This window comes from Ranitomeya imitator, chromosome 7 (genome assembly GCF_032444005.1).
Source record: "Ranitomeya imitator isolate aRanImi1 chromosome 7, aRanImi1.pri, whole genome shotgun sequence".
Lineage (NCBI taxonomy): Eukaryota > Metazoa > Chordata > Amphibia > Anura > Dendrobatidae > Ranitomeya > Ranitomeya imitator.
The window spans coordinates 190,757,921-190,779,548 of NC_091288.1; the positions used below are offsets into that span (position 1 = coordinate 190,757,921).

The 21,628-nt window shown below is 42.2% G+C and overlaps 1 long non-coding RNA gene across 1 annotated transcript in view; it reads right to left on the reverse strand.

Annotated features, from left to right (window-relative positions):
• Window positions 1–1,326: 1,326 nt before the first annotated feature.
• LOC138645164 (uncharacterized) overlaps window positions 1,327–21,628 on the reverse strand; it is a 101,194-nt gene continuing 80,892 nt past the window's right edge. Inside the window, exon 3 of the long non-coding RNA XR_011314715.1 lies at window positions 1,327–1,494. This is a non-coding gene — a long non-coding RNA (uncharacterized lncRNA). The remainder of the gene's footprint in view (window positions 1,495–21,628) is intronic.

Consider the following 21,628-nt stretch of genomic DNA (forward strand, 5'->3'; position numbering starts at 1 on the left):
AGTTTCTTTGAGTTGGTGGTAACATTGTTGTGGGGGATTTCTGCCCTGTAGATGGTACTCTCAGATAGAGTGTGGAACTTAGTACTTGCCTGGTGGAGCTTTGGGACTCTTCTAGGTGAGGTTCCTGGTAATATGGCTATGGCAATGGTTTTCCGGCAAAATAGGTACCCCTGAATCTGTGGTGGGTTTAATGCCGAAAGGTTTACAGTTTCTGTTCCACAATGCTTTTGGAGCTTCAAGAACCTCCTTACCAAAAAATGTATTTATTTTGTTATGTTTGTTTATAATAAAGGACATATGGCCAAATTAATCCAAAATCACTTGCCTGCCTTCATTTGGGGAGGTTGGGGGCTGAGAAACCCTAAAATAGGTATATAGTTTCCAGCCTGTACAGTACTGGAGTTAGGTATTTTGCTATGGTAAGGCCAATTTACTCACTAAAATTCCTCACATACATTAAATTAATGTCGGCCAAACTGGCCAAATCCTTTTTTTACGGCAAGATAATCTGCCACCGGAAGAGTCTGGCAGTGGCTCTCATGTAGAAAACACAAGAGCGAGAATGGCAATGCAAGCACTTCTGTGTACGAAGGTGTCAGGAAATATAACAGCTGATCAGACAAAACATGGTCCAAATCTCCTGACCCAACCTTATGACCTATACATATTGGTATATGTGAGGCTGTTGATCTGAGACCCACAACTGGTCTGGAAATAGCAGTTTATTCTCGGACCATGTTTGATGAATATTTGAGTTTGGCTTTAATCTTTTGTGTTGCACACACAGCTGGATATATTCAGGCTGGAGTTCATTGGTGCCACCGGAAGACTCATCCTTCAGCAATATAGAACAGGTGCTCATCCACGTCATGCATCATAATGTTTGTCATGCTTTTCAAATCTTGAAGAACATCTGGAAAGCTCCTGGAAAAAGAGAAGAGCTCCTGGACTCACTGAAGACTTAGAAGTTCTCCTGGGTGGCACACAAACCTCCAGCAAAGTAGTAGTTGTTACGCCCACAGGGCGAGACAAAGTAGAGTGGACTCACTAGACCACTGATGGTGCAGTTGCAGCTGTATACCCGATACTCAAAAGACAGGAGACTGGATCTAATAAACCAAAAGTTATTTATTAACAAGATTAAACAAAAAGGAAAAGGTGTCAGAGGTAAAGAACCTCTGGATCACGACCCTGTACCACGTAGTGGAACACCAGGCAAGGTGTACCCCTATACAGGGATTCCCCCGTCACAACACCAGGTGGCCTGAATGCCGCAAATCCAGGACCTGAAGACAAGCCGTATTGACAGACTAGAAACACTGTGGAATACTTGGCTCTGCTGGTGGAGAGAATCTCGGAAGCTCTATGAAATCCAGAGAGATTGATCCCGCCGGAAGCAGGATCTGGAGGGTTCCATGAGGAGAGGCAAGTCAACTTGGATTGGGAACCGGAGAGACCAGAGGGATCCACGATAGGAATTGCCAGAAGAGGACTCTGTGAAAATAGAAATGTAAGTATAGTGCAGAGCACAGCAGAGCGTGGCCTGAAGCTGAGGCAACAATCCCAGAGAATGAACACATTGCCCAGGCACCTCCCTTAAGGGGAGTATGCTTTTTATGCACAGAGCATCATAGCACAAACAGCCCTAATGGGGAACAGGTGCCCTACTGTTTCAAGTATGTGCAGGAAGCGGGGCGCGGCTCCTAAGAGCACTTCCAGGAGACCTGCCAAGAGGATGCAGGTTCTTAGCAGAGAAAGAAGCTGCTGATCGTCTGGAGCCACGGACAGGGTGAGTAAGACTGTGTAATAGGCACTGGTCTCCCTGCGCAGCGGAGACCGGACCTGTGGCTGAGGGCATGACAGTAGTTCCCCAATGTTTTTTTCCATGATGTCAGTATGCTTCTCCAAAAATCACAGTCCTAGTGTCTAGACTGACATTAAGGGGAATAGATGGAGCATGGTCTGTTGAAAAGAAGATATGATTATGCAATCTTCTGGAAGATAATTTAGAGAAGTTGGCAAGTATGATCATCATCACTGTTAATGGTACACAGAAAAGATCATTGATGGTTACTTGGATTACTAACATCCAGACTCTAAGGTTTGGCTTTGAAGTAACCTCCAAATGGTGTATACTGCTGAACAGTTGGGTTGATATTTTCTAGCCTAGTCCCAGGTAATTTGATGGCTCAGTCCATCACTAGCTAGATACTATCGCCAGCATTAACAGATTCTAAAGTCAGGCTGTCCTATTTATAGCTTCGTTATAAAGAGAAAAAAGAGTGTGACCGGCACTGAGATTCGCTAAACCGCAATAGGAAGTCTGCATACATGATCTACTTCGGCAGGACGAGTGAGGTCTCCATTTTGTGAGTTACGGGTGGTGCTTTGCATATATAAGAACTAGTCCATGACCATAGAATAAGAAGATAAAAGATGCAGCACTCACCCGTGATCCTCTTCAAAGTGTGTCCTTTATTCAGCGATACAAGCCATACAGAGTGTAAAACGGCATTCGCAGGGGTATGTGAGGGAGTGGGAGTGAGAAGAGACCGGACGACGGCCGTTTCGCGCTACGGCGCTTCTACAGGACCCGTAGCAAATCTCTAACCTGCACAGTTTCAGGATTATTGTAGGACCCCAGTAGTCTTAAAATGATGGAAATTGCTAAAATAGGAACACCCCTTCAGAAGATAGTAGGATTCGAGATCATCACATCCTCACGGAGTGGTGCCAAGAGGAGTCTTGTCATCTTCCTACATAAATGTTAATTTTGAACCATAATATATGCTCCTACATTGTAAGTTGATGAATCATTAAGTCATTTCGAGTACCCCCTCCCCCCTTTGCTATGATTCAAAGCAATTACTGTAAAATATAGATTATCAATGAGATCTATGTATCATGCTAATATCATTGCGGAATATTTTGATAGGTGAGATTCTCAGCCAGGAAAATTATGAAACTGTAATTTCACAAATTCCAGAAAATCCTGAAAAATTGAGAAGAGATAGATAAAAGTTGAAGCACAGAGAAACAGGGCACAAAATAATAAGTAGGTCCAAACTATCTGGTGTGAGAAAATGAAGGTCATTAAAAGAAGCTTGGCTTTGGCAAAAGCAAAGTGTACAGTGCATGCATTAAAGTGCACATTTGTTTTGAGCTATCCCTGTTTTTCAGAAGGGTCCCCAGCAGGTCATAAGGTGTCCTTCTGCTGGGACCTCAGGCAAGCATCTATAATCTGTGTCCAACCCTGAAAGAAAGTGCTCAGCTTCCCTGGAGTGCCACCATACAGTAGGATAAAGTAGGCACTGCAAATCTTAAAGGGAACCTGTCACCCCCAAAATCCATGGTGAGCTAAGCCCACCATCATCAGGGGCTTATTCTGCACTGCTGTAGATAAACCCTTGATGTATCCTGAAAGATGAGACAAAGAGGTTAGAATATACTCACCCAGGGGCGGTCCCGCTGCGGTCTGGTGCAATGGGCGTCGCGGTCCGGTCCGGGGCCTCCCTTCTTCTTACGATGACGTCCTCTTCTTGTCTTCACACTGCGGCATGGCATTATGAAGTCTGAAGACTACCAACAAATTTTGCAGCAAAATTTAGGGCCCAGTGTGAGAAAGCTGGGTCTCCCTCAGAGGTCATGGGTCTTCCAGCAGGACAATGACCCAAAACACACTTCAAAAAGCACTAGAAAATGGTTTGAGAGAAAGCACTGGAGACTTCTAAGGTGGCCAGCAATGAGTCCAGTCCTGAATCCCATAGAACACCTGTGGAGAGATCTAACAATGGCAGTTTGGAGAAGGCACCCTTCAAATATCAGGGACCTGGAGCAGTTTGCCAAAGAAGAATGGTCTAAAATTCCAGCAGAGCATTGTAAGAAACTCACTGATGGTTACCGGAAGCGGTTGGTCGCAGTTATTTTGGCTAAAGGTTGTGCAACCAAGTATTAGGCTGAGGGTGCCAATACTTTTGTCTGGCCCATTTTTGGAGTTTTGTGTGAAATGATCAATGTTTTGCTTTCTGCTTCATTCTCTTTTGTGTTTTTTCATTTAAGACAAATTAAATGAAGATAATAATACCAAAGAATTTGTGTTTGCAATCATTTTCAGGAAGAAACTGAGTATTATCTGACAGAATTGCAGGGGTGTCAATACTTTTGGCCACAACTGTATATCATCAACAGTTCTCTGTGGAGCTGAACAGTACAGTCCCGTCAACTGTGGAGAGGCCGCGGCCAAGTACTGCGGATACTCTAGAATTCATCCACATAGGGATGGATGTGAAGTACTTGGACATGGCCACTACCCAGTTGACGGAGCTCTACTGTGTTGTCAGTTGTTCCCTCCACCAGATCTTATATTGTTGACCAATGGAATATGTCGTCAATATAAAAGTAGCAGAGCAACCTTTAAATGGACAAGTCCTCTAGAGGGAGAGGAACACTTTGTATTAGATCACTACTCAGCCTAAGAGGAGAATACCTAAATGTAGGACTCAACTCTATTAACTTCCCTTCAAGATCATATGATCATTGGTCTTCTACTCTGGACAACTAATTTAAATTCAACTGCAGAGACAAACTGGGAACTAGAGGTGAGCGAGCTTCCCAAAATTATTTTCATCCGAAACAATCTGCAAATTCAACGCAGTACAAAATAAAAATGGTGCAAATTAAAAGTGCCCCAATGACGTCAAAAATACCTTTATTACTATCTGAGGTTGTTCATGGCCCCGGTGTGCTATAAACAGGGTTGGGAAGGGGTTAAAATAATAAAATACATGAACCTGACTTGTCCTAGGATCTCACCTTTTTTACGCTACCTTCGGCACCACCTTAGATATGTGGTCCTCTAGTCTATTATCAATTCTTCTGGTGCTTTTCCTCCCAGTGGTCAGTGATTTGCCTCTCATGGTCAAGTGGAGCTAAGTATATCCCAAAAAGGTCCGATTTTGCCAGAATCTGAAATTTTAGGGAAATTTGTAGTGATTAAATTAGTTAGGGATCTATTAGTTGGGTTCAAAGGACTCCACCACAGACAAAGACAACGGTAACATAAGTGCCTTGTGTATGGTAAGGTTCCTCGCAAATTTTGCTTTGGGGCCAAGGATCGTAAAGACTCTCCATTGCTAGGAACCCCATAAACTAGACTTAATACATTTTTCTAACAGTCTTCCATGTTGCAGCGCCTATATTATATAAGCACATTAGTGGCGTCTTGTGCCTCAGTTTATTGGCACCATCTAGCAGTTGGTCTCTTGGCCGGCGCTGTCTCCCATGCACGTGGACCTTGTTAGGACTCCAAGAAACAAACAATTGCGTACATAAGCTATTAAAATCAGCGAGGGATCCACTTTGTAATTTGTTTGTATGTTTTCATTACTATCCAGTTTCAGCAGCTGTGCTCCAGGAGGTGCAATGAACATTTTGTCTTGCATCACAGATAATAGGTTTTACGTTTTCCACCCATCACTTGTTGGAGGAGCCACAGCATTTAGTAATCCAGCCCATGGAGCAATGTGTGATAAACAGTGATTAGATCCATTCTGCCAAACTACAGCATTTCAGCAAATGGACACCTTGATATCCGTCATGGTGCTCACTCATAAGAATGCCCGTTGTGTTATCGGAAGGTCTTGTGTTTTTTATTTTATGAATTTAGTTTGCTAATTGCTCTGTACCACAGCAGTCACTCCGAGTAACTTCTAAACCCATCGGAGACCTAACAATGATGCCAAGTCTGTGAAACTGCCAGTATTTTTGAGTTTGTGCGAGACTTGGCAGACATCAATCACGGCAGCAGTACTCCTATGCATGTGTAAGACAAGAGGCAGCCAAGTGAGAAACAAGCAGGGGACAGTAATGATTCTCTGCTGGCCAAATACGAATATTCCCACCACCCCTCTGGTTCCTCTATAAACCACTGGAAGAAATAGTTCATAAAAACATGTTTTTTCCATGCAAACTATATAATTTATACCCTGCAGATAAAGAGACTTGTCGGAAGAAGTCCTAATATATTTATGCTGTATGTAGAACAATAAATCCTGTATACAAGAAGAACAAATTTTGTTTCTCTCAAAGCCTGTTCCCTTTGGATATACCAGAGAAGATTACCTTTTTTTCAAGTTGAAGCCAGACCGAACACTTGCTAGGCCTCATTCTGAAAATAGGACCGATCATTCTGATCAGACTCTGATCAGAGTATGGTACAAGTGTCAACTGATTTTCTTGCATATAGAGAAATAAAAAAAATCTCTACCACCTCCATTCTGAAAGGTCGTCATCCGGGTGCAGTCTGATTTTCTCACAAACCCATTGACTTGCACTGCCGATTTTGATCTGACCGACCCTCAGATCAAAATCAGACATTTCCCCTATATTTGCTCTCAGTCTGAGGGAAAAAATTGGACATGTGAATGATCCCATAAAATATCCCGGATATGAGTGAGATCCATAAAAAATATAACATTTTATTTCTAAATGAGGATTTAAACTGGTGGAACTTCCAATGGGAATTTTGCATGTAATGTCACTTTGTAAATGGTAAATGGAACAGGAAAACTGCCCAAGGGGCAATAAACAGAGCTGTGTCCATTCTTTTCTCTGAGCTCTCGTGACTAAGAGGACCAAAAAAATTGTAAGAAAAGAAGAAAAAAAAACTCCTTGTATGGATCAATAGATATAAGTGTTCAGTGATTACGTGTACTGCTCACCCGAATACGTTGGGCAGATCAGGCATAGCATTGGGAAAGGTGTAAATAAATCCACGATGAGCGTCTGCAGCTCCGACCAACTGGTTCCTGGATTCGTAAATGCTGGAACTGAAAAGAGACCACGGAGTGAAGATAAAATCTTTCAAGATAGTCTGGGCGCAGCCAAAATATATGCAGTGACCATAGACAGGTTTGCCAAAATGTTTTATTGAAATAGCACATTTCAGAGTTGATATAAGTCCTTCATCAGGTCAAAAGGTCAAAGGTGACATCCTGTTTAGATGCACCCAATGAAGAAGTTAGATCTTCTCCAAAATGCGTTGTTTCAATAAAACTTTTCTATAAACCTGTCTATGGACACCTCATATCCACTGATAGTACCTGAACTATGTCACAAGTTTTCATCTTCACTTCATAGTGCCACAAATTGGCCTCACTGGTGATCCCCAGACATTGTTTGTTTTGAGGGCGGTGCTGAGCACCAGGTAGAATCCAGATTGCTATCCATAAAGAAGTATAGCCTTGAAAAGCCAAAGGAGAAGGGGTGGGCCGATAAATAAACAATGATAGACTAATTTAAATGGGTAGCACAGCAAAACCGTTGAATACCCAGAAAAACATATAGCCATCACATTCTTAAGCTGCGTAAACCAAGCCATCAGATTTGTTCTTTTTTATGTCGCCAGCCTTTTGAGAGACTGAAATTGAAAACCTTGTCAACTTAAGACTTTTATTAACTTCAGATATAGGTATTGTATTTCTCAGCTTACACTACTTTGTCAGTAAAACTGTTTCGCAACTAAAATGAAATGAGTGTTGTTTTTCTGATTGGCAACAGTACAGCTTGCCCAAAACAACCCCAGCATTACACCACTATAGCCAAGACACCAGGATGGAGACCAGAGACACTTGATACCTCTGCAGCCTTCTAAACTATAGGCTTGGTTGGAGCAAGAGTAATTTTTTGTTAGCAGCCGGGTCTTGAGAGATAGACTCCTTCTATGATGTTCATATTGTTGAGGCACCTCTTTTATCTCTTCATAACAAGCTAGATTTGTCATTTATAGCCTGAGTGGCCATTACTAAAGGCAACACTAAGGGTTCTCTAATGGCACGTATGAGTGGTAGCCATCAACCATATGTCACCTAATATATTTATATAACTCCAATATAAATCAATGCTCAAACATATAGTATTCCAACAAAGAAGGTCATTTTATTACACGAAGACATTCTTTACACTTGCGGATATTCCTGGAGCAACTTCCTTTTTCTCAACATGGTATGATAGATTTTACTGATGGGGTGTAGTGCAGAGGTAACAGCTGTAACTAGTTCCTGGTAAAGCCAAAAAAAGAAAAACGGCTAACAAAAGCCGCAGCCAGCTCACCAACCAGACCATCAGATGTGGAGCACGAAAGTAAGTCCTGACCCGGGACTCCAAGCAGCAGCAGATCCAACCATGTATATACTCCAGCTCCAGATGAATGGTAAAAAACTTTTTCTTTATTGATCCAACGTAATAAAAACAGGATAATCCTTACAGATGGCAGACAGAATAAGTGATTGCGCAGAGAACGGCTACGCGTTTCGACCACAACGGGTCTTACTCATGCCTAGATAATCTCAGAAATGGTAGCTATATATATAGCACCCTATACCATTCATCTGGAGCTGGAGTATATACATGGTTGGATCAACTAGTTCCTGGTGCCTGAAGGAGGCCAAGTTCCTGGCACCCCTTTACAAATATTGCATTGGGACCCACAATCTTTAAGTCGTTCCTCTACAATTGACCACTGTATAATTTTACAGTCTATGAACTTTGCATGCACCAGAGCTGTATGGAATGAAAACTTCTTCTCGGGTTTCAAGTTTTAAGGATTGAATTTCCCATTCCGTCCGTATTTCCACCTTCTTTTCTCGACCAAACCTCTTCTCCGAGTGTAATTTCCTCATTTTTTGCCTTGGAGAGGGATGTTTTGGCATCGGTCTCCTATTTTGCTTAAGTCAGGATGACTAATCGAGGGCAGACATTGGCTGGGCTCCATCTTGATTAGCAATGCAAACATCTCCCAGTGGTCCTTGATCTCAGATGGAGAAAGAAAAATACCGTGGAACAGAACGCATTAACCAAAGACACGGCTCCGACTTTGTGATTCGTCCAAGTAATAGAAGTGAACCGGTACAATCAGTTTCCCTGACACGAGTTCTTCTCAAGGAAAATTCATTCGCATTGGGGTTGTAGTGACTGAGAATGTAGTCATTCTGTTTAGTCAGAAGTCTTGTGTGTTGTTACAAATATTCACTTGTTTCCTAACACTTTCAGCCACACAGTACATCTGCTGCGCTTCACAGCTTCATTCAGAAGTACGGCTATGATACTGATTTAGGGAACTGGCTGCCCTCCAAGGAGCTCTCTGAAATGAAACACAGAGCTAAGGGATCAAGTAATACTTCTCCTAGAACATAACAACAGTTGCACGGAGGACCATCTGTACTCAAAGAATTAGGAATGCTTGTGTTCCGTCTGAAGCAAAGAGCGAAAGGATCGAAGAGGGCTATAAAATAATTATGGCTAACACTAAGTTGACTGTCTACATTTTCTACTCGGTTCTGTCTGATCTAAAGGAAACCTGTTGCCGGCTTGGCAAAATTTCACATTATGCATAGGATTAAAGTCCGTCTTGGTTTTGATTGAAACAAGGAATTCCCCAATTTTTTTATTCAAGACTTTTTTCCTACCATTTTCAAAATTAGGCAAGTAAGGGGTTGGTCTATTTGCGTCTCGGAATTAGTAAACTGGATGGACCCAACATTGTGCCTCAAGCATAATAAAATAGTTTCCCATAGGTATCACAGGGGAATATTTTGCTAATTTCGCAGAAAAGTACCAAACTGGACCACCATGTTACCCAATCATAAGCAGAAACGAAGGAGTGAGAATAAGGTAAGGGTGCTCAACAAAATAGATGCATGGAGATCATGTATATGCGGCGCCCCAGGGTCCTGGTCATCACAGTGGTATTACTTTCCTCTCGGGGAGAGTGATGCTACATTTGGAGGCAATGAAGGATAACTGCATCCAGGTAACACAATACATGCAACATGTTCACACTCCAGACCAGAAGTGGGAGCTCTAAGCCTGCTTTAAGGTGAACTCCCCTATAAGAACATCCTGATCTAGAAGGAAAGAGGTCAGTTCCTGTCAGAAAGACAGAGGGAAAGGAAGCAGAGGAGCCCTGTGGCCTGAAGTGCTGCAGCTCCTAGGAAACAGACGGATAGAAAGCAGAATTGTACTGCAGTGAGCGTGCAAGGGAAGCAAAGAAAAGGAGAGGATATCAGAGGGAGACCAGCCAGGAGCAGGCTGCCTCCTTCTGAGGCACAGAAATCCGGTAGCTGGAATACCGAGGGAGTAAGGATCTCTACGCTTTGCTCCAGAGACTGGCAGGACAGCTAATTGCAAGTTACCTGTACGCCCTATACCCAGGAGGCACGGTGGCAACTCTCAGAGACTGGGGCATGCTAGAGTCCCTGTAAAATGCCTCAAGTCACCAGTCATACGGGTTTTGTCCTATCTGACCACGGGGGACAGAGAGAGAGAGACATTACATCTGTGAGGACCTTATATGAAGCTAATGCAGTAAGGGACTACACATTACAGCGCAAAGGAAGGCTATTGATTTCCACCTGGATAAGGGGACTCTGGACTTGCCTCCAAACTGGTCGGACCCTGCCTGCCCTGTGATCTGGTGCTCTGGACTGTGGATGCTGAAGTCTTCAGTAAAGGTAAAGAGACTGCAACCTTGTGCCCTCGTTATGCACTGCGCCTCTCACCATCCACCATCTACATACTGGGAAGCTCTGGGGATACACTTCACCTGTGGGAAGGTATACCATCTAGCTGCCATAACATCACCCCAGCGGACTCTTTAAAGCAGCGTCGGTCACCCTGACCGAATACCACAGGTGTCGTCACAAACCTTAACCCTTTAAAGTCCTTTCCCTTTTACACGGACGTCCCAGGGCCACGGACCGGGTCAGCCACCGTGACATCCCCCTGTGAACCGCAGGACCCGGTACCGAGTACCCCACGGCCCCATGGGGGCGATCCATATACATCCGAAAGAATTAAACCATCCACCATTTCTGCATAAAAAGGTGATGATTCACAGCATTTTGAAGTCAAAGCCCCAAACTGGTGATCTGAGATCTGATTGTTATGGTATATATAAACATTGTCGTACTACTGCTCATTAAGACTACCAGAGGAAGTAATTCTGAAGGTCCACCATCTGTTTGTACGGCACATTTGGATATTTAATACATTTGGTATTATTGCACATTTAGGACTTATCATTAACAGGGTCTAGTACTAGCTATAAAGCATTGATTCACACAAAACAATATGTGCCAATCATACAGAAAATCATACAAGAAAGGGGAACCACACGTGGAGTAAAATATTAAAATGTATTAAATATGTATAAAATCATTCATTCAAAAAGCATACAATAGTGAGGTTAAATGTAGAATGGAAAATCATACACAAAGTAGACATAAAATGTGGAATGTTGGTAGGAAATATGGTCCTTGAAATCAAAAGATGATACAGTGCATAATTCTCCCCATAGAGATAAAAAATAGGTAATATAATACAGTAAATATACAAGTAAGGGGCATGTGCATGAAGAAATAAGTAAGGATATAACCCAATGACATTGTACATTGTACAGTATGGTAAATAGTAGAGAAAAATCGTAATCACCAAAATTGTCACTAGAAAATGTCTCTGCCCCAACGCGCGTTTTGCATACGGCTTTCTCAAGGGGACAAATCACATACAAAACAAACTACAGTGACAAGTGACTGACTCTTAATGGGGCTGCCTTTGTGCCAGACTTATGTCTTATTTAGAAAAGCCAATAATTGTCCTATGTAAACATGATGGTGAGCATCCGATGAACTAGCAAAATATTTGATTGACTGGTGATAGATCATTCATGTCAAGATAAAAAACATCATTATCGGTGCCAAATCCACAAATGAAAATGGAAAATGTTCTCTCACCATATCATTTTGTACGCAGACAGAAAGATTCCATCTATTTTGGCGGCCCGTGTAAACAGGCTAGTAAATGAGCACCAAACGACGTGCATGTAGTCGAGCAGCGCTTGTTAACAGGCCAGGATACATCCTACTAATGCTTAAAAATTTAGATCAGTGCTACACTAACAATGATCAAGTAATAAAATAACATTTTTCATTGACTGACGAGCTTCCTGTTCAGTACTTGTTGACTGTTGGGCTTTTTGGGCAGCACGGACATTGATGATCTCATAATAAAGTTGACAAGCTAGTCCTCACAGTTCTGAAATAACACAATAGAGTATATGCATCATCATAATGCTTATTCCTCCCATATCAAGACATTCTAGGTTGTTATGATCAGAGATGTTTGGCACAGTAAGATTTTGTCCATCTGCAGCTGGCAGGAACATTCGATAGTTATTAGTCCCTAGTTTACATTCCAATGCTGCATTTAGTATCACGTCCAACTGGAACATTTTTTCGAAAGAATTGTGGAATGTAATAGCAGATCTGACTCCAAATTTTCACAACATGACCTGCATACATTATCAAATAAGTCTGGTAGACCTGCTGCAACTGGTGTACTTACTTTGACACTGCAAGGCAGAATGACTGCATAATTCCTGAACATTTTTCCATCTGATATTAGAATAATAACAGGTGGGAATTCTTTCAAAGAGAACTATAAAGCCCTACTGATGTGGATTTTCAAAGTAGGTACACAAGTGTCATCAGGTCTATCTGAGTGGCCCGCCAAGGCCGTGGGGTACCCGGTACCGGGTCCGGTATTCACAGGGGGATGTCACGGTGGTGACCCGGTCCGTGGCCCTGGGCGCCCATGTAAAAGGGAAATTGAATAAAGGGGTTATAGGAATAGAGTTTGTTCGTGACGCCACCTGTGGTATTCGGTCAGTGAGGACCAACGCTGCTTAAAGGGGTCCTCTGGTGTGATGTTATGGCATCTAGATGGTACAACTTCCCACAGGTGAAGTAGGTCCCCAGGGCTCCTGGTGTGTAGATGGAAGATGGTGAATAGTGCAGTAAGGAACGAGGACACAGGTTTGCAGTCTCTTTACCTTGTTTACTTAAGACTTCAGGCAACCACAGTCCAGGGCACCAGATCACAGGACAGGTAGGGTCCGGCTGGCCTGGAAGCAAATTCAAAGTCCCCTTTACCAAGTGGAGTTAAAAGCCTTCCTCATAGCACGGTGGTATTGTAGTACCTTACTGCCTATGGCTTCTGATAAATACCTCACAGTTCTTCACTGTTCTCCATAAAGGTGGGACATAAACCCGTATGGCAGGTGACTCGAGCCTTTTTACAGGGTCTCTATCACGACCCGGGCTCTATGTGTCACTGTGTCTCTTGGGTGTTAGGGCGGACAGGTGATATGTAATCCAGCTGTCCTGCCTGTTTCTGCTGTCAGTCTTAGAGTCCCTCACAACCTCGGTGTTCCGGCTACCAGTAATCTGCGCCAGTCAGGGAGGCAGCTAATTCACTGCTCTGCTCCACTGGTGTTCCTTCTCCTGTGCTTCGCTCTCCCACACGCTCACTGCAAGTCTGTTCGTCTGTTGGTAATATCTCTGTCCAGGAGCTGCAGCACTTTCTTGTGACTGCACGGTTCCTCGTACGTTCTTCCTGCCTCAGACTGCTCCAGTCTGCTTTCTGGCACTATCTGACTAACTTTCCCTCCAACCCACAATATATCTCTATATGCTGGGGAGTCACCTAGAAATTAGGATCAATAGCTCCCTCTTGTGGCCTGGAGTGTGAACATGTTGCATGTTTGTGTTACCTGATGAGAGTTACCCTTCATCACTTCCAAGCGTAACATCACTCTCCCCATGGGGAAAGTAATGCTACTGTGACGACCAGGACCCTGGGGCGTCACATTTCTATCTATCTATTATTTATAAATTATCTATTATCTATCTATCAATTATCTATCTATTTATCTATCTACCTGTTCATTATCTATCGCAAATATATTTATCAATCAGTTTATCATCTATCTATTATCTGTCTATCTATATCATATTTATCAATCTCTCAATCTCATATCTATCTATCTATCTATCTATCCAGAGATGTATCTAGGTTTTCTGGCATCCGGGGCAAGACTTCCGTTTGCACACTTAGTCATGTACCCACGAGTTCCTCCCCCTAAGGCCGGCGTCACACACAGCGTATGAAAATACGGTCCATATATTACGGCCGTAATACGCTGAAAAGTCCCGAAAATAGTGGTCCGTAGCTCCTCCATAGGCAGGGTTTGTCACCGTTTTTTGCGCATGGCATCCTCCGTATGTAATCCGTATGGCATCCGTAATGCGTGTTTTTATCGCAGGCTTGCAAAACCGACATACGGCTATACAAGGGATCCATGTGTTAAAAAAAAAAAACATATATACTGTCTCTCTCTCTCTATATATATATATATATGTCAGGGAGACACATATATGTATATATATTATTACTTCATACAGCGCGAGATAGCAGAAAGACGGTAATTCAATTACCGGCTTTTGCTTTCTCCTTCCTAAACCCGACATGATATGAGACCTGGTTACATACAGTAAACCATCCCATATCCCCATTTTTTTTTGCATATTCCACACTACTAATGTTAGTAGTGTGTGTATGCAAAATTTGGCCGTTCTAGCTAGTAAAATAAGGGGTTAAATGGCGGAAAAAATTGGCGTGGGCTCCCGCACAATTTTCTCCGCCAGAGTAGTAAAGCCAGTGACTGAGGGCAGATATTAATAGCCTGGAGAGGGTCCACGGTTATTGCCCCCCCCCTGGCTAAAAACACCTGCCCCCAGCCACCCCAGAACAGGCACATCTGGAAGATGCGCCTATTCTGGCACTTGGCCACTCTCTTCCCATTCCCTTGTAGCGGTGGGATATGGGGTAATGAAGGGTTAATGCCACCTTGCTATTGTAAGGTGACATTAAGCCTAATTAATAATGGAGAGGTGTCAATTATGACACCTATCCATTATTAATCCAATACTAGGAAAGGGTTAAAAAAAAAACACACACACATTATTAAAAATTAATTTATTGAAAAAATCACAAAGGCTGTTGTATTAATTTATTCTACTCTCAATCCACTCACTGAAGACCCTCGATCTGTAAATTAAAAAAAAATAATAAACCAACAATATACATACCTTCCGAGGATCTGGCACGTCCAACGATGTAGATCCATCTGAAGGGGTTAAAATATTTTGCAGACACGAGCTCCGCTAATGCAGGATGCTCATTTCTGCAAAACCCCGGCGAATGAAGCTAAATTTAGGTCAATGATCTATATTTAGCTTCATTTGCGGTGAGGCGCCCTCTGCTGGCTGTTCCTAGATCGTGGGAACTTTCCTAGAAAGCTCCCAGGCTCGAATTCATATGAGGACAACCAGCAGAGGGCGCCCTCTTATGATCTCGAGCAAGGGAGCTTTCTAGGAAAGTTCCCACGATCTAGGAACAGCCAGCAGAGGGCGCCTCACCGCAAATGAAGCTAAATATAGATCATTGACCTATATTTAGCTTCATTCGCCGGGGTTTTGCAGAAATGAGCAGCTGCATTAGCGGAGCTCATGTCTGCAAAATATTTTAACCCCTTCAGATGGATCTACATCGTTGGACGTGCCAGATCCTCGGAAGGTATGTATATTGTTGGTTTATTATTTTTTTTTAATTTACAGATCGAGGGTCTTCAGTGAGTGGATTGAGAGTAGAATAAATTATTACAACAGCCTTTGTGATTTTTTCAATAAATTAATTTTTAATAATGTGTGTGTGTTTTTTTTTTAACCCTTTTCTAGTATTGGATTAATAATGGATAGGTGTCATAATTGACGCTTCTCCATTATTAATCTGGCTTAATGTCACCTTACAATAGCAAGGTGACATTAACCCTTCATTACCCCATATCCCACTGCTACACGGGAATGGGAAGAGAGTGGCCAAGTGCCAGAATAGGCGCATCTTCCAGATGTGCCTTTTCTGGGGTGGCTAGGGGCAGGTGTTTTTAACCAGGGGGGGGCCAATAACCATGGACCCTCTCCAGGCTATTAATATCTGCCCTCAGTCACTGGCTTTACCACTCTGGCGGAGAAAATTGTGCGGGAGCCCACGCCAATTTTTTCCGCCATTTAACCCCTTATTTTACTAGCTAGAACGGCCAAATTTTGCATATACACACTACTAACATTAGTAGTGTGGAATATGCAAAAAAAATGGGGATATGAGATGGTTTACTGTATGTAAACCAAGTCTCATATCATGTCGGGTTTAGGAAGGAGAAAGCAAAAGCCGGTAATTGAATTACCGGCTTTTCTCTCTAACAGCGCTGCGTATTCCTCGCAAGTCACACTGCTGGTCCGTGTGTGATCCGTATTTTCTGGCTTCCATAGACTTTCATTGATGTTTTATTTGCGCAATACGGTGACAAACGCAGCATGCTGCGATTTTCTACGGCCGTAGAAGGCCGTATAATACGGATCAGTTTAATACGGCAGATAGGAGCAGGGGCATAGAGAATAATTATGCCGTATTTTTGCGAGTTTTACGGACGTAGTTTCTGCGCTCTTACGTCCGTAAAACTCGCAAGTGTGACGCCGGCCTAATGCTCTCAATGTTCAGTGAAAAACTGAGAGAAGCAGAAGAGAATCTCGTTGTCACAGGACTACAAGTATGAAAGTCGCATATGAGTGAAGTGTTCATGTGACGACTACTGGAACCTGCAGAGCTGAATCCTGACATCTCAGCTTCTGAATTATCACAATGAATGCACTGCACACTTTTAGGATTCTCCCTTGCTGGTGGACAGTCATGTCAGCACAAGCATGTGATTTGTATACCTCTGACCACATTCCGACTAGACGTGCCCGGCCTCGCTCAGTTCATTTTCATTGACTGAGGCCACACAAGTCTATCCAGCACGTGACCGCATGTATGTAAATCGCCGGTACGAGAGAATCCTGACAGCGTGCAAGGCGCACTGTGAGAATTCAAAGGTGTACAGTCGCATAGTATGACTGCAGACTCAACACAAACTAGGACAACCCTTTTAATGCTCCTAACATAAATAAAAGCATGAGAATTAGTCAGGTTCACAAATGACATTTGAATCCAGGTACCTTCTAGACGACGCTGTTTCTGGAGTCGTTCTCCTTCTTTATTTCATTTTCTCCAGACACCATGATGAGTTTTCTCTTCCACAGCTCGTTTCTGAAGACTTCCATCTTCTCCAGTCTCCTACAGAAAATCTCCATATGACGCCCTTAAAGATCGCAGTGTCATTATAATGCTCCTGAATAAAAATATCTGCCCTATGCTGAGCCCCTGAATAAATAATGCCCTTCACTATATTGTCTGCACAAAATATGACCCCCACGCCATCCCTCTTATGGTACATGCTCTTCACACTGACCTCTCCTTTCCATACTGGTACCTTCTTCACACTGTCCTCTCACACTGTGTCCACCCTATAGGACCCATTCTTTATAATTTACCAAATCTCCCCCATGCATTAAATCTCCCCATCCCCCCTCCAAATCTCCCCATCCCCATTCCAAATATCCTCTCACACATTAAGTCCTCCATCCCCACTCCAAATCCCCCAACATTAAATCTCTTAACGGTCTAAATGTGGGATTGACATGAAAAGCTTCCAGTGCCCATAAGGGCCCCCTTACAGTAATGGCGGGATGATGCACCCTGTGCAGCTGCGCAGGTCACAAAACCCAAAGGTTGATCTTGTTTCAGCGAGATCTCCAATAAGGAGATCCCTAAACACAAAAGTGCAAATATATAAAAATGTATAAGAACTGTGCAAAAAAAAAAAGAATATGAATCGTGGCCTCGATACCAGCCCTTGAGAGAGATTTAAAGGATTATGTGGAGTTTCTGGTAAAGCTTTCTGTCAGTGATATATAACGGGTGTATGAGTCAGCAATACGCTGAGACTGACAGCTCCGGCACATATGAAGACTTCATTAATAATGCGCTCCTTATCAAGACCTAAGTTTTCCTCTGCTTTACAGTACTTGTGGAGTTCTAGAATAGTTTTTTAGTCTGACTGACGCGTTAGTCGGTGTATACTGCTAAAGGAGAGTATATAAGATTTGGGACTTGCTATAGTGATGAAAATTTGGAAAGCACTAAAGAGATATTAGAATTTCATACATTTTTGCCTTATCCATGGGATATGGAGGTCTTACCTGAAACCTATATCTAGATTAAAAAATGGGGTCCCATGGCTTCATGTCTGGGATTACACCTCTCTCCATTCATTGGTATGGACAAAGCGTGCTTGGCAATCTTTACAAACTCTCCCACATGGCCGACAACAAAGACCAATTCTCGTGATAGATGTAGGTCCAACCAGCCAATCAGTGGGACCCTCATCTATTAGACATTTATTTGCATATTAATTGGATGTGCCATAAATGTCATTAAAGGTAACACCTCTTTAACCCCTTTCCTACATCGGGTGTAATGGTATGCCGATGATGGACTCCCCCTGTTTACCTGGAGCCCGCACCTTTCCAGACACATGACAGCTGATCTATACAGATGATATGTGCCTGCAACAGCCATGGGTGGAACCCCGATCCATCCGCAGCTGTTAACTAGTTAAATGCCGCTGTCAATTTCTGACAACTGGATTTAACTCGCACTTACCGGAAGCGTGTCGTAAATCCTGCCCATCGGTGACCCCATCACATGATCACCGCTCGGAAGGCATGACAACCAGAGGTCTGAAGTAGACCTCTATGGTTGTCATTGCTGGATTGCTATGATGCACAAGTGAGCATTTCTGATCTGATCATCGTCTGTGTGAAGCAGAAGCGATCAAAGTACTGCAGCTTCTAGTCTCCCATGGAGACGATTGAAGCATGAGAAAAGTAAAAAAAAAAGGTTTTTAAAAATATAAAAAAATAAAAAAATATATAAAAGTTCAAATCATACTACTTGGAATTTTTCTCCCATTTTCCAGTACATAATATGTTAAAACCAATGGTGTCGTTCAAAAGTACAACTTGTACTGCAAAAAAACAAGCCCTCACCTGGCCATATTGACCTAAAAATAAAAAAAAAAGTTATGGGAAGAAGGGGAGCAAAAAACAAAAATGAAAATATCTCTGGTCATGAAGGGGTTAAGGTATGTTCATATGGGCCTGAACGACTGCAGAAAATCTCCGTAGTAATTCTATGTGTTAGGATTTTGGTGCAAATTAGTTTCCAGTTTTCTGGATTCCAGTTTCCACTATCTCACCTCCTTCTGCACGTCCAAGGTTCTCTTGCCTGGTTCTTTGCCAGACTTTCTACAACCGATGAAATCTCATCCCATATGATTGGGTTTCAGACTTTGAAGCTGAATTTCCAATGTAAATTGTTACCCCGGCTAAAGGCGAAAATTTGGGAAAAATTTTTCAAAATGTTGAAATTGGAAAACTTTAACTACTTTATCAATATCATCTTTTGTTGAGTTCTAACTCGAATGAAGTTTACATGTAAGATATATTATTTTATTGTATAGAAATAAAATATTAATAATTAAAATACCAATTTAAGACATTGGCAAGAAGATCTCCAGTCATACAGAATAACCTACATGTGCGATGAGACAACTTAGACACTTGGTTTTGGTCTTCCGTCGAATGAATTATAGAAGAAGTCTCTGTTCCATTTCATGTGTGTCTCTGACTTCTCGCTCTAGCAAAATTCTCTATTTCATTTCCAATGTCAAATCATCTCCTTGCAGAGCCATCTCCCCACATTTCGTCAAAGATAACAGAGCTGATTGTGCCCGCTCAATAAATTACTTGGCCTCATTAAAAGCAAATATCTGTATCCTGTCATGGTGTCACTGACTCATAATGTGCCACTTAGAACCCAATGAATCATTAAACCAGCGAACAAACCAAGACAAAATACTCTATGGAGACAGGTTAGTGCCACAGTCTGTCCTCAATGAATTTTATATCTATGCTGAGATGATGACTATTTTCCAGGCTGCAAAAATCATTGCTGCCGCCGGATTAATCAGGAAAGCAAATACAATATTTAATATGTTTCATAAATCTACTTTACAGAGAGCGGTCCTAACATCAGACGGCTGGGTAGACTGCTCCCCAATTGCACACATTTAGTAATATTCTGATTCCCGTGACACTTTATCCAATTAAAAAAAAATATTTCTGTCCAACATTGGAAAGTTTATAAATCCTGACGGGATAAAACCCAAGAAAAAATAACTATAAGTATTTTTTTTATATTTGGAATGTTTTAGTTGTATTTTTTAGAGCCCGTGGGAAAAATAAACGTCGAGTTTAAAGGGTTTGAATAATTTTGCAACTTCGTTTTATTTCTCAAGTCAAGTGTATCTTAAATTAAAAAAATGAAGTACCTGTGGAAGCAGGTTTGATTGCAGATCTATGTGCATTGGTTAATGATACATACATTCCGGATTTAGTCTGATCCTGTAGGTATATGTTTCAGAAGTGATTTGGGATCCAGGAAACCTCCAGAATACAAGGAGACTTCCTGGAATCCTGGAAGAGTCTGAAAGTCTCCTGTTTCCCGACAAACCAGCGGTCAGAAGTGATTCGGAATCCAGGAAACCTCCAGAATACAAGGAGACTTCCCGGACTCCTGGAAGAGTCTAAAAGACTCCTTTTTCCCGACAAACCAGCGGGAACCCACCAGGAATCACTAATTCTGAGAGGATTCTTCATACACAGATGTGGGGAGTAAGGCATGGAGAGGCAGGTAATGGCCGTGAAGGGTGTGTAACTTTAGGAGAGGCATGGCTACAGCCAAAAAAGTTGTCAAGTATGGCGGAAGGGGAGAGGTTTCTGCTTTGAGACAACAGAGACAGGACTTTTTGTCTTCAAGTTTTTGAAAAGAATCTTTGACTTTGCAAATTGGTTCTACAGGACTAGAATGGCAGGTAAAGGCAAATATACACATTAGAGCCGATATCGACGAGTTTGGCCAACACTCTAATGTGTATGGGTCATGGTTGGTGGATGTATGCACCTAATAATGCACCCCGGGAACATTGTAGAAGTCAGCATCTTCATTGTCAGAGAATTGATTTGTATTGATTTTCAGGTTTGGTCGAAAAATGCAATAGAACAAATCTGATATCAGATGACTAAAGGCTACTAGGTTTATGTTGTTTTTTAAAAATGTTTTCAAGCAGGAACAAGCCGCTTCATAGCCTGAGTCGGTGACACTGTGATGTCAGATTTCTTGGTGCAGATTGGAGCTAAACATATATAGTAATAAAGGATCTAGTGATATAATAAAGAAGATTATTAGCTATAGTAATCATTTTATTGAATGGTTTTTGTTCATTTGCTTTGTTTTCGGTAGATTCTTCTGGTTGCATGACCATTGATGGCCACTGCACAATGTAGAAGCTGTGATGTGACCATCTTAATCTTTAGGGTTGTTTGCAGTTGGACACACGCCATTCCAACATTGATAATGTATCCTAAAAATAGGTTGTTAATAGTATAGTCCATTTATATTATGGGATGCAGCCAACCTGGACTAAGACCTTTCTTTTACGAACCCCACAAGCTTTTTCTACCATACATATGCGCTTGCCCAGCAGAAGATATCTTGTTGTTCTTTTTTATGATCCCATAGACATTTTTTAATAAGCTTATTAGTAGATTTGCACAAAATGATTTGCAAGACCCTGGACCAGTGGCCAAATCGGTAATCTGCGAGACCCTGTGAGCTTCCTACTACCTGTCTGCATCCCCAAACCCTCTTCTGATTAATAGCCTGCTGTGTGTAT